Genomic DNA, 13846 nt, shown 5'->3' with positions numbered 1-13846 from the left:
TACGTCAATATCATCCATGTGTAAAATATCGTTCCACGGCAGATAATATGCTTCGTGTCGTATTCCTTCCTTGTCCAGATTTTTTATATCCCTGCGTTTTATATATTTAGTCTCATATTTTGGCATCTTTAATGAATAGCAGACATATATTAGATCATGGGTAGAAATACCTGGCACTGCAAGCTGTCCGTGATTTAAAACTTTCTGAGTATTGTTAGTTATGATCAAGTCAATCAAAGTATGAGTCGTCCGGTTTACTGTATGTAGATGGTTAGTAGCATTTAGAGGTAGGATCTTCAGGTCTAAGCTAAAGAACATATTTTGTAAGTGCAATGAGTCGTTTGTCGCAGTCAGCAGATTTGTATTAAAATCTCCAAGTATAATTATATTTTCGTACAGTGGAATTAACTTGGCTAAGCAAATTTCAAGGTCCGATATATGTCTTACGTCTGGGGGTTTATAAACTACTCCGATCAGTACTTTTTGATTGTTAGCCAAAACTTCTATAAACATAAACTCAGGTCGACTTGGAATTGTCTGCTCTGAAGTAGCCACTATTTTACTTTTGAGATCATTACGACAGTATATAACACACCCTCCCCCTATACGTTTTCTTCGGTCTAGACGATGTAAAGTTATGTTATTTAATTCAACCAGGCCTGAGTTTAGTGAGGGTTGTAACCAAGTCTCAGTTACACATATGCAGTGCAAGGTATGACTATCATGAAAGAGGGATTGTATTTCGTCAATGTGAGCCATTAACGATTGCGCGTTAATATGACAACACTGTAGGGCTCGCCGATATCTTGAAAGACAATCCCTGAGAATGTTTCCCACTGACGCTGTTGAAGGGTAGGGTGAAGGGGGCGACTGGGGAGGGGGTGGGAGCGGGTCACGGACATCAAGGTCACCACAATCGGTAGAAATAGCACTTGTATTGTGACTAGCCATTATCTAGAAAAGACTTCTGCTTACCTTGTTTTCACCGCAAGTACTTCCAGGGGTACAATCACATTCACTCACACACATACACGCACATTTACTTAAAACTACAACATTATCCATTAATGCCATCTCAGTAATGAGTCCGTATCAATGCTCACTCGTGTTTTACATTAAACTAACAAGTTGTACCATTGTAGTAATTAACACCTTTCGTCCATTGTCACATAGCACAACAATGCGACCGTCCTGGCTCCAGACACGCTTTAAGCCAAAGTGATCTCGTGCACGATTTAAAATGTTTTTCCTGGTACCCGTGAGCGATTCCGTCAGGAGAAGGTGCGTGCCTTTTAGCCGACGTTTAGCTCTCCAAATGCGGTCACGATCCTGGTACCGCAGGTACTTAATAATCAGTGGGCGTTTACCCGTAGCAACCACATCAGCCGTTGTTTGCTTCGGAACACCTAGGCGTTGGCAACGGTCAATGTCTGACATATTAAGCTCGATATCCAGTTTTTCTTTAATAGTTGATAATACTTTAGCGTACACGTTTTCACCTGGTGCTTCCGGGACGCCATGCAAAATTAGACAGTTTCGGCGGCTGTATTGTTCCGCTTCGTCCATCCGTTCTCTTTGCTCGTCCAGCTTTTCCTCTATTTTTAAAATATTGTTTTTTATGTCTTTCAGTTCACCAGACACTTTCTCTTGAAACGCACAGAACTCCTCCTCCAGCCGCTGTAGTTTCTCCTCCCGGTTGGCGCTGCTGGTCGCCTCCTTGAGTTGGGCGCGAAAATGCTGCATCGCATCTTCAATTGCCGATACCTTTTGAACTACATCCCGTAGCGTCATGATTTTTGTCAGTATTGGGCGGTGATTGTTAAAACTATGGAGATTAGGTCGCGAATGGCACGTAGTTGCTGTTTATCTTGCAGATTTACGAGTTAGCCTTGACACACACTTTACACTATGACTGAGCTCTCCGCCATTTTTCTTTTTCACTAGCATAGCAAGCAAAATCTTGGCATCTTGGAAGGGAGGGTGCGATCAGTGGTTGAGAGGAAGTTGGGAAGTTGGATGAAAAACAGTGTGATTACAGAGCCCGGAGGGGCTGTCAAGATCCGATGTTCAGTACGCACCAGGTAAATGTAAAATGCTACGATATGAATAGATAGTTGTGTTTATGTTTCGTAGATCTAGAGAAAGCATATGAGAGAGTACCGAGGGAAATGATGTTCACCATACTGGGTTAGATTATTAAAATCAATCAAAGGCATTCATGATGACAATTTGGCTGCAGTGAGAATTGATGGTAGAATTAGTTCTTGGTACAGGATACTTAACATGGATTAGACAAGGCTGTAATATTTCACCTATGCTCTTCGTCGTTTACGTGGATCATCTGATGAAAGGTATAATTTGGCAGGGAGTGATTCAGTGAGGTGGAAATGTAGTAAGCAGTCTGGCCTCTGCTGACGACTTCGTCTTAATGGCAGATTGTGCCGAAAGCATGCAGTCTAATGTCTTGGAACTTGAAAATAGGTGCAATGTGTATGGAATAACAATTAGCCTATCCAAGATTAAACTGATGTCAGTAGGTAAGAAAGTCAACAGAATTGAATGACAGATTGGTGATACAAAGCTAGAACAGGTTGATAAGTTTAAGTATTTTTGTTATGTGTTCTCCCAGGATTACATGTCAATGTATATCAACAAAGACAAGACTTATTGTATTGATTAGGTGGTCAAATTAATAAATTAACTTATTGTTATTATTATTTCCCCAGGATGGTAATATAGTAAGTGAGATTGAATCAAGCAGTAGTCAAATACAGCAGAGGCAATATGCGACACTTCCGGATTTAGCCTTGATTAAATGGGAGACAAGTCGCAAGTTGCGCTCCTAGTGGCGTGACCTAAAAATTCGCGCTACATTCAAATATCAATGGAAATGTATATAAGGAAATGGACAAATAAATTACGTCCTGAAAGAAAGTGTTACTAAGATATTAACTTCAAAGTTACAAAAGCAATTCTGGATAAATGAATGAAGAATTATTTAATAAGTTATTATTTAAAGACTGAAATTAGACATATAATCAAGATGTTAAATGGACTGCTATGAAAGGGCTTGATCTTTCATTTATGCATTACTTTTTTAGCTTTAGCATTCTTGCCTGAAGGTTCACGGCTAGATTTGTCTTTTTTTCTCATTTAAAAGCATAGTATGTTCACACTAAAACGCTTGTCAACAAAAATATCGGCACATTCCTTACACATGATTCATTGAATTTAAATTTCAGAGCTGGACAATTTTCCTTTTAACTTGAAGCCTTCTAACAGAAAGAAAATCTATAAATTTTGCCTCAAAAACATTCAAATTTTCCCTATAAGCAATACTTGGCACAATGCCATTTCATTAAGGTAAAGCAAATTTGCGTCATCATAGTGTTTCAACAAAATATGTACATTTCTTAAATCACCCATATTTTCTTCAGTGCTTGACAACGCATTACGGCATCCATATGGGGTAACTTGGAACACAACTAGCCACGCACATATGCATATGTATTTTCCTGAATTAAATCAAACCCACAGATCACACCTACAACAACACATCGGTGTTGAAGGTTAACTGCTACACTATACAATAAAATAAGCTTATTATATTTTTTAGCCTGTTCAAATGTGGGTCGCGCAGGTCACAAGTTTAGGAAGTACTATAAAAATATCTTTGTAACTGGAAGAATATATATATCCAAACACAATATTTATTACATTTTCTTGTTACGAGGGAAACGGAAGAAAGGCCGCGAATCCTTCTGCACTTCATAGTTATTGCAGCAAAACACTGCAGATACTGTATCTTTCCACTCATATTGAGAGGAGATATAAAGGAATGACATACGCTACTATTTACGTATCCCATATATGCCCACGGCCCCATATTTGGGGCAGCTAGAATTTTATTTTTATATTTCAAGGAATTTCTTCTTGAGGTAAGTTTGATGTTATATTTCAAGAGGGTTGGCATTGGTGGATAAGACCTGGGTCCCTGCCAACACACAACTGCTTCAACAGAACAGTTATTCGTTGTTGACTATGGCTCATTGTGAACATGCAACATGACCTCTCAGAGCAAGTAAGTATTTTAATTATTATTGATAATTATTAATATGTTTGTGTGATTCCTTATGGTATATAACCTGCATAATGTTGCTGTAATAGAATATCGCTGGTTATTTGTAATTTGAGTACTGTTTTTAGTCATTTCTTTCAATGCCCCAAAAATGGGGCAATGGCCATGGGCGGGTACACCATATTTTATGATACAATCTTTACGGCAGCATATGTTCTACTGACTAAAATACCTTGTGGTATGATATGTAGATATAGACGAGTTACAGATTCCCTATCCTACGCCTTAACTGGTTATAAAACACAATGCATCGAGTAATCCAGCAAAAATGTTGTAAAAATAACGGAACAAATGATTGTAGGCTACCATCTGCATTATATCAGTATTGTTACCTACTGTAGATATATCGTTAAAATATTTTCACGTGTTTCTTATAATATTTTAGGTCGACCATCGATGAAGTCTTGGCGATTTTTGAGAGTGACGACCAAAAATTTGCAAGTGCTACAAGACACTCTTGTCCCCCGTAAAATCATCTTCATAGTGATGAAGAAAGTGGTGACGAAGATGGAAACATCAATAATCTATCTGGGAACAAACTTTGAGCAGAGGGAAAGCTGCGGGCTACTCTCGTTACTGAAAATGGATTTGAAGAAGTGGTATTGGGAGTACCTGAGGTTCGGGATGATACAACTAGCCGTGCTGACCAAGCAGCATCATCAGGTAGTCACAATGAACAGACTGCATCCTGAGCTATTTCTAGTGATAACTACATGTTATCACCTCCCCGAAAACAGAAAACATTGCCACCAACACGTAGGTGGGAACATGTTGATATACCCACTAAACCTGAACACTAGAAACCTAGGAAAATACACCAATCGTCCTGCAATTGGTAGACCTCTGAAACCTGTGAAACGGCGCGTGCAGGATGAAGTGCGGTTGGATGGTGTTGGACATATAATAATATCAAACCCAACCCAGAATGCCATAAGAACACTACTAAGAAATGTAGAAAATGTGATGCGGGCTGCCATGTTAATTGCTTTGAGAAGTTCCATTGTAAAGTGACATAAAGCAAGTGACATCTATCAAACGTTCTTGTGTGTCTACGTTTATAATGGTGACAAATGGAAATAATTTAACAATCTCTCTAACTTGAAACACTATTGTTTGTTTATTTGACGAGTTTTATATTTTGTATTTGTATTTCTTGTGATATAATTGAATGTGTGAACGTAGTAAACTTCTAGTCGAAAGGGAAAGTAATTTGCTTTACATGTACCCTCCCATGTCCACCGCCCCATTTACGGGGCGGCACTTTCCTCACGACTGGAATAGGAAAAACTTATTTTTCATTTTTTACAACATCATTGCATCCATTTGACCATTTGATGTGAAGATGGAAGATATTCAAAACGGAAAAGAAAAAGGTGGGCATATATGGGTTGTCAACTTAATGCAAACGCATAAATAACGCCAAAAAACTTCGGAAACATATACACGTGCTCTAATGACAGAATCAGTAACGCCCAGGTCACCCTGGTAGAGGAAGCTCAAATCGCTATCCCTCGATATCTCGCAGAGTGTTGCGTATCGTCTCCACTGTATTTTGTGTATTAATGCTAATGCAGTGAGCTGGCAGTAGCGATAAAGAGTGTTCTGGAAGAAGGAAGTCAGCTCCCGGACGAAACTGCCTTTACATCGGTGTGTTTCCAGACCATATTTTCTTCACGAGAGCGGGAGCCGGGTGGACTCAGGATATCTTATTCATGAGTTAGAAGTAACAGACATGAAAATAGCGAGAAATATTGCTTTTACAAATAGGTGGGAACAATGGCAGGAGAGTACTCGGAACAAGCAGATAAAGTCTAAGTTAAGAATGAACTCGATGGATGAAGCTGTACGCGTAAACCATCTTCGGTGGTGGGTACATACCGTATGCGACGAATGGAGGAGGATAGGTTACCTAGGAGAATAATAGTCTATATTATGGAGGGTAAGAGCAGTAGAAGGAGACCAAGATGACAGTGGGTTGACTGAGTTTCTAATGATTTAAAGATAAGAGGTATAGAACTAAATGAGGCCACGGCACTAGTTGCAAATAGAGGATTGTCGCGACGGGCCGTTTTGGTAAACTCACAGAGGCTTGCAGATTGAACGCTGAAAGGCATAGCGGACTATAATGATAATGCATATATATATGTATAAAAACCGTAAGGTTTTATTTCCGTTAGTGTACGAAGAATTGGATCGTAAAGTTCAAACAGTTGACCCCTCCTTCCATGGCTGTCCACGGTACGTTAAGACTTATGGACTTGCTTTCGAGTTGTTGTTTTTTTCACCCGTGGAGACTCCTCTCTTATAGATCCTCTTCGAGCCAGACATAGCGTAACATTGCACCCAGTGTTGCCAGTGCTCTTTCCAGTAAGTGTCCCATCCTACAGTTGTAGACATTAGGGAATGTTAAACTACAACTCTCCCCACAGTTGTGTATTCTAGTGTATATGCTTGTTACAGTGTGATTTATTACAATTATTGGAACTGGGTGATATAACAAGCCCATTCACATTTCAATAGAAGAAGTGTCGCATACTGTGCAGTTATCACTAGTAATACATCCTTTCCTAAATTCAGCCTGTTTTACTGACTGTTACAAATCAAATTTGTTCTTCAAGAGTTTGTTTTAAGTGATTAAACAACATTCAAATACCTGGTTTTGTTTCGAAGTGGCTGGTATGTCGTTATATAAGGCACGTATTAGCCAATTCTACAGCTTATTAAGTGAGTTACGGATTTTCTTCATTGAGGAATTGTGATTTCTATCATTTTACACTGTGTCCACAACCTCTAACATATACTGTCGGTAATGTTCAAATTCAGTAATTCAATTTTGCTAAATGTATAGATTTCAATTGGGAAAATTAGAAGTTAATACTAATCTTTCTCAGTTTCAGCATTCTACATATTTTAAATATTTAATGTTATCAATTTTCTTTAATTTTATTTCTAATTAAGCATGAAAAATGAATACGCATATAACTAGCTTGCTTTTTAGAAAACTCCCAGCCTTTGCGTTGCAAGTGCCTGCAAGTTGTGTGTAGGCTATTAGCCAGGGTGCGAAATCCGTGGGGGGGGGGGGGGGGGGAAGGATTTTTCCCCCACCGATGATTTTATCTTAGAGGTTCACCCCCCCAGTAAAATTGTCCGGGGGTTCCTTTCATTATAAAATAAACAGGCAAATGTAGAACTGATAATTTATTACCAGTACTGAAATTAATGATTTTCACTGGGCATATATTCATGAAAACATCAGAAATAATTCAAATGACTGCCAGACCTTGAGCAATTATACAACGCAGCAGTGACAACTCCGCACCTGCAGCCTATTGTTGATGTTTCACGCTGGTAAGTCCATCCTCCCTTGTCATTGCTATAAGTAGCTCGAGTTTACACCACTCCTGTACTTCTTGGATTGGGTGTGTTTCCTATAGGTATCAATAGGCCAATATTCACTTGAGCAGGGTACAAACTGACAAACTTGTTCAGTCAACACATAGCCCTGGTAGAGGAAAGTTCCATTAAAAAAGCAATAAACCATGGAAACTCGCACCTCGTCTGGCCTTTCCTAAGATAGCGACAGTCTCTCTTAAACTTCTCAGCTGATTGGAATAACGTTCTAATGTTTATCATTCCCGTTATAACAGCAAAATTCAAACAAAAAGATATCAAATTTACATTTTTCTGGGTGGGGAGGGTAATTTAAATACAGGGGAATTGTAACCCCCCTCCCCACCAGGTACTGCCTGAAAAAATTAGTAGTTAAGCCCTATGTTCCTTCTCCCCCCACACCACTTCTTTCAGATTTCGCACTCTGGTAGTGGCAATATATCGTACATCTAAATTTTGTGGAATGAGGAATTTTTTCTGGAGAGCAACGCAGATGAAGAAATGCAGATGGTAATTTCAGAAAGAAATTGCGATATGTAGGGTGTAATTTTAATTATTATTTTGCTCTGTTATTTACCTTTGTGTGCAATTTTATTGTGATGCTATGAATGTTGAGTTGTTCTTTACTTTGTATGTCACAACATATGGTGGTAGGGTTCAAAATCTTGAAATGTTTCCATTTAGGTTATCTGTATCTTGTTATATCAGTGTTGTTATGGAGATTCTTCTGTATCACATCGTTACCCCACAGCAGCTGTATCCGGTATTTATTCGTGATGATTTAGGTAACAGTTGGCTTCCTCTCTGATTTATTGGTGTGCAAAGGATTTTCAGGGGTGAGTGACGGTGAGTTTGCATGGGGTCGAGTCCTAGGATCGGCAGTCGTGAAATACGTTTCCGTGGTTTCCCCATTTTATCATTAATTAACCTTAATTAACGCTGCTGTATACCTAATCTTATCCCTTTCCCTTGGAGTTGTTAGTGCAACATGAGACCGCTAGCAGGAATGGAAGAACAATCTTCAGGAATAAATTCTGGCTGTGGAAACTGTAAAAGGTAGTTGCTTGAAAGTAAATTCAGTAACATATTATTAGAATAACCTGTGATGGCCAGAACAAGTAAACATGGCACTCTTCAGTATTGTCCCCTCCGGTGAAATATACAAAATACAATTGATCATAGTTTTGTGAATAGATATGTGTTTACATAGAAATCTGTTCCCTGGCAAAGCATAAGAATCAACTCAATTAGCTACAGGAACAAAGCTTGTATTACCTGTAGGAGAAATTTTAGTACTGTATTCATTGTTAGCGCAGTATGTTTACATTTACAGTAAAATATAACAAAGTGACTAGCGAACACTGCTATAGGCACTACTCGAGGTAGTCAACATAGATAATTTTTTCTGCCACCTGGGGAACAATAAAAACTGCTAAACATTTAAACCACTCATATGACATGGAACTCCCTGCAAGGGGCACTCTGGTAAACATCACTCGGTTGTGTCATTAGACAAGACATGCATAGAAAAATATAGAAAAGGCACATAAGTAAAGGTCGGTGGCATTGTTCAATGAAATGAGCTGATAGCAGTATTGTATACATTTTTGTCTTTATTTCAAGATAATTTTCTTTGTTTTCCATTTCCAGTCTTCTGGGTAGAAATGTGAATCAAGAACCTCCTCAGTTTTACTCTCTCCACCACTCCTTTCCTTCCTCAAATTTTTTTTTCTACCTTTACTCAACTATTCTCTGTACTCTCCTTACTGTAGCCATTCACCCCTTTCTGGGCATTCCCCGATGTCTTTCTCCTATGACTTTCTCTGTAAATACTTACTGTGGAACTCTATCCTCTTCCATTCTCATCATTTGTCCATACCATTTCAGCTTATGTGTCTCTATCTTGCCTTTCAGTTCAGGGAATCAAATTCACTCCCTCATTTCTATGTTTCTGACTTTATCCCTTTATGCCCTCCCTATTATTTCTCTAAGGAATTTCATCTTGGCCTCTTGCATTCTGTGTTCACCATGCTTTTTTGTTGTCCATGTGCCTGGTTCATATGTCAAAATTGGTGTGTAATACATTGGTTGCAAAATTTTCTTGCATTCCGTTGGACATCCCAGTTACAGAATATACATCTCACACATTGTTAAAACTCACTGGCTTGTTCAAATCTCTATCCAATTTCTTATTTTATTTACCCATCTTCTTCAATTATTCTCCCCGAATACTTGAAGCTTTCCACAACTTCTAATGGTCTTCCAATTACTTCAATATTCCCACTTCCTTCTCTATTACCTCTTGTCACCACTATTATCGTACCCTTTTCCACACGTATTTTCATTCCATGTTCCTCCATCTCCTGATTCCTTGCATGATCTTGTTCTTCTGCTTCCATTTCATCTTCTCCACATATTACTGTCTTATCTGCAAAGAGTGAGGCCTTTGCCTCCTTGGTTCCCATTTTTGTAGTATACTCTTATGGATTTCATCCACGATTGTAATGAAGATTGGAGGGGATAAAACACATCCTTTTTGAAGTCCTGTTTCTACTTTGAACCAGTTTGTTTGTCCTTTCATAGTATTCATACTACTTACTCACTATTCGTTCATGGCTTTTATAATTGGTTCTTCACCTCTCCCTGCCTTCTTTTTTATCAATGCATCTGAGACCACTTGCCATGGTACACTGACATATGCCTTCTCAATATCTATAAATATCATCACTGAATCCAGCTTAAATTCCCATCTGTTCTCCATCATGTTCTTTGGGTTCAACAGATTGAAAACTTTTAAAATTATTTACACTGAGTAAGGAGTATGACACCGTATGGAAGTGAAACACAGATAATAACTGGTGCCAAGAGAAACAGAGTTGAAGCTTTTGAAATGCCGTGTTATCAAAAGTTCTTGAAGATCAGATTGATATAAAATGTCTTAAATAAAGAGATAGCGAATAAGCTTAATGAGAGAAGAATGATTTGAGAGAATTTGATCCTGGGAAGGAAAATTTTGATAGAACATATCTCAAAGAACTGTGAACTTGTTCAGTTAGTTTTGAAGCTGATTGCAAAGGATAAAAGTGGTAGGAAGATTCCGGTATATGGAACCGGGTGATCAGAGTGATATGCAAACTGTACAGTCACTGAAGTTTCAAGAAAAGTCATCTTGTGGTTTCAGTTCCATATAAAACTGTATAGCTAATAATATGGGATAAGGTGTCATGTAATACTAGGGGTCCTATGACTATGATCTTGATATCGACAGATAAGTTAAATTATATTATGGAAGTGATCACTGTTTTAGAAATCATGCAAAACTGTAGGTCCTTCGCTTTGATCGAATTATTAGTCATAGAAAACTTGATACCGGGCGAGTTGGCCATGCGCGTAGAGGCGCGCGGCTGTGAGCTTGCATCCGGGAGATAGTAGGTTCGAATCCCACTATCGGCAGCCCTGAAGATGGTTTTCTGTGGTTTCCCATTTTCACACCAGGCAAATGCTGGGGCTGTACCTTAATTAAGGCCACGGCCGCTTCCTTCCAACTCCTAGGGCTTTCCTATCCCATCGTCGCCATAAGACCTATCAGTGTCGGTGCGACGTAAAGCCCCTAGCAAAAAAAAAAAAAAAGAAAACTTGAGGTCCTATAGGTATGATCACAATATCAACAGTTGTGTAAAATTTTGGGTTTTTTGGTATTATCATAATATTGATGGTCATGTAAAATTACAAGCTTGTTGCTTAGTCTGTTAACAAAACCCATAAGTATCAATGACATAGGTAATATATTTTTCTGGCTTATGTTTCAGTGTAAGGTCATTGGAAGTAATCAACCTTCCCAGTACCTTCTAACTACTTCAGTTTGCAGTGCAAAATGGACCTAGAAGCAAAGATCAAAGAGGAACCAGCCTGGCTTGAAGGAAAAACAACTGCATCACTTGTAAGTCTCATTCCAGATAACTTTATAGAGGTCAGGAATTAACCCTTAATAGCTGAATAAGTTTGGCAGGGGCATAATTTTCTATGTGCTTCCTCAGTATTAACACCAGCAGTCACCAATTGCTGAATGAGCATCTATGCGTAGTACAACTCTGTTTTGTTTATTTGTCTGGGAATACACCACTACACGCTACACAAAGCTGCCAACTCTTAGGAACTTAAGGTTATGCTTGGATTAGTCTGTACTTTTTGCTGTCAGTATTGTAATTACTTTGGTTTAGGTGTTGCACCTTCCTTATTTTTCCCCTTTGATTAGAATAGATGATGGTTGGCTGATCTTACCTTTTAAAAAACTTATATCCCCCTACTACTGCACCATCATTAGCACCACATGTTGAAAATTATTACTCCTACCATAATTAGTGTAGAAGTTAAAACACAAATTTTCATTACTGTTTTTGAGACTGGATACACCAGTCTGCTAAACGAAATGTTAACACCGGTGTGTTTATTCTGGTTTACCCTCACATCCACAATGTGCTGGAAGATATTATGTGTTTTAAGGAATGAGCAGATTTGCCTATGACATACGAGGGATGAAATAGCTCAAAATCTGAATGTACGTTCTCCCAAAATGAGTAATTTGCTCAGATGTTGAATTATTCTAGAAAGACAGAATAGTGATTAGCTCATTTTATTCCTCAAATACAGGTCAGATTCTATGATATATACAGTAGAGAACCATGTCTAAGGGCTCTAGAATGTATGAATTCTGAGAATAATTTCTTTTCTGTGCCCCTTCTTAGTGGGCTCGGACACTTTAAGGACTTAAGGCACATTAAACAGAATTTTTTCTTTCCTCTTACACATTAATTCCTTGTCCTTTTTGTGCATCCGTTTCAGCTACTGTTCTCTTCTGTATTGAATGTAAGAAGTTGGTATGTTCTAGAACTTGATACTTTAATTCACTTTTATTAGTTACTTAACTTACATTAGAATATAAGCTGAATGAGTCCCTCCCCCCTTTAATGGTGACAAGGTTTTATGAATCCAAGAGTGAAATTTAAATGTCTCGTAGTAGATCATAAAAGATCTTCTGAAACTGCAGATATACACTCCAACACTGCTGATTCTCCACTGACGGTGTCCTCATCCCCTCAGCTCCTCACAGAACACTACATAACATGCTTATAGTAGTAAAATATTTCATTTCTAGCTGCTTTGACCTTGGGCTACATCACATCTTTCACTGTTACATGACTGTGATAAGTCTGCTTTCATGTATATGTTTTTTATTTTACACTTGGAAGCATTGAAATATGCTGTTTGAAACAGAACTGTATTAACGTTTTATGTAGCCCCTGTGATCTCAGCAAAACCATAGTAGAGAATGTGATTCCATTATTTCAAGTAATTTTGATCTGTCTATAAACAAACTCTATGCCGAGAACAAAAAATCATTTAGAAATGTAACGCTTCTAATTGGTTCAGGCAACTTTTATGATTTGATTGATATGATTGAACATATGAAAACAGTTCATACAATTTAGTGTTTATGCCTATGTCTGCTTCCTTCCAAAATTCTGTGTGAGATAGCCCCCATTCCATCTCTGGTATTATATCTTCTGGTATGGCTAGAAAACGTTTGGCATTTTATATTTTGTTCTCAGTCTCATCCTTTCTCTGACATAAGGAGGGAGCAAGAATAGTAACACCATTCTCAGTACAGCCTTTGGTTATAACAATCCTCTGCTGGTAGAAATCTTCCTTAAACATTAGTGTAATTCTGAAAGTAACTGTAACATTGGAAATTAATGAATTAACATGCTCATTTGTTAGTGACTGTATTTGTAAATGTGTGTTATGAGCATACCTAATATATCTTATTTTCCACAGGAAAATTTTGAACATGTATCAGAAGTGATAGCTCTGAAAGAAGAAGTTAAATCAGAGTTAACCGAGCCAGAGTCATCGCAGGAAAACTCTCTTGAGGTAATGTACATAATTTGATAAGCCATCATCTGATAATGGAAATGGGTAGAAAATGGCTCAACAGATACCGGGGTTTGATCCATCTTTTTAGTGCACATGATTGATAGTCTTCCTGATAATATACTTTTTTATGAGATGACTGTTTACATACCTAGTTTTCACTTTTCTTTCAAGTTTTTCCACTATCTTGCGTTATGAATTGTGCAGCAGTTAGGATTATTCCAAAGACCTCTACTCTATGTCATTTGGGACTCGGTATATTTCCTACTAATACTTTTCAATTCGTTAATTAGTTTTGAACAAAAATAGCTGAAAGATACATTCTTTTGTTACTGTTACAGGATATTTTACTAGTTGTTTCCAAATGAAACACCTTTGTTATGTTAT

The 13846-nt window shown here is 38.1% G+C and overlaps 1 long non-coding RNA gene across 1 annotated transcript; it reads left to right on the top strand.

Moving 5' to 3' along the window:
- The first annotated feature begins 6870 nt into the window (after positions 1-6870).
- LOC137503177 (uncharacterized) lies at positions 6871-13459 on the top strand. Its single transcript, XR_011019088.1, has 3 exons — positions 6871-6944; positions 11338-11468; positions 13364-13459. It is a non-coding gene; the product is annotated as an uncharacterized lncRNA (long non-coding RNA).
- Positions 13460-13846: the final 387 nt, after the last annotated feature.

This window comes from Anabrus simplex, chromosome X (assembly GCF_040414725.1).
Source record: "Anabrus simplex isolate iqAnaSimp1 chromosome X, ASM4041472v1, whole genome shotgun sequence".
Lineage (NCBI taxonomy): Eukaryota > Metazoa > Arthropoda > Insecta > Orthoptera > Tettigoniidae > Anabrus > Anabrus simplex.
Note: the sequence above shows the minus strand (reverse complement) of the source record. Positions and strands in the feature narration are given on the sequence as shown.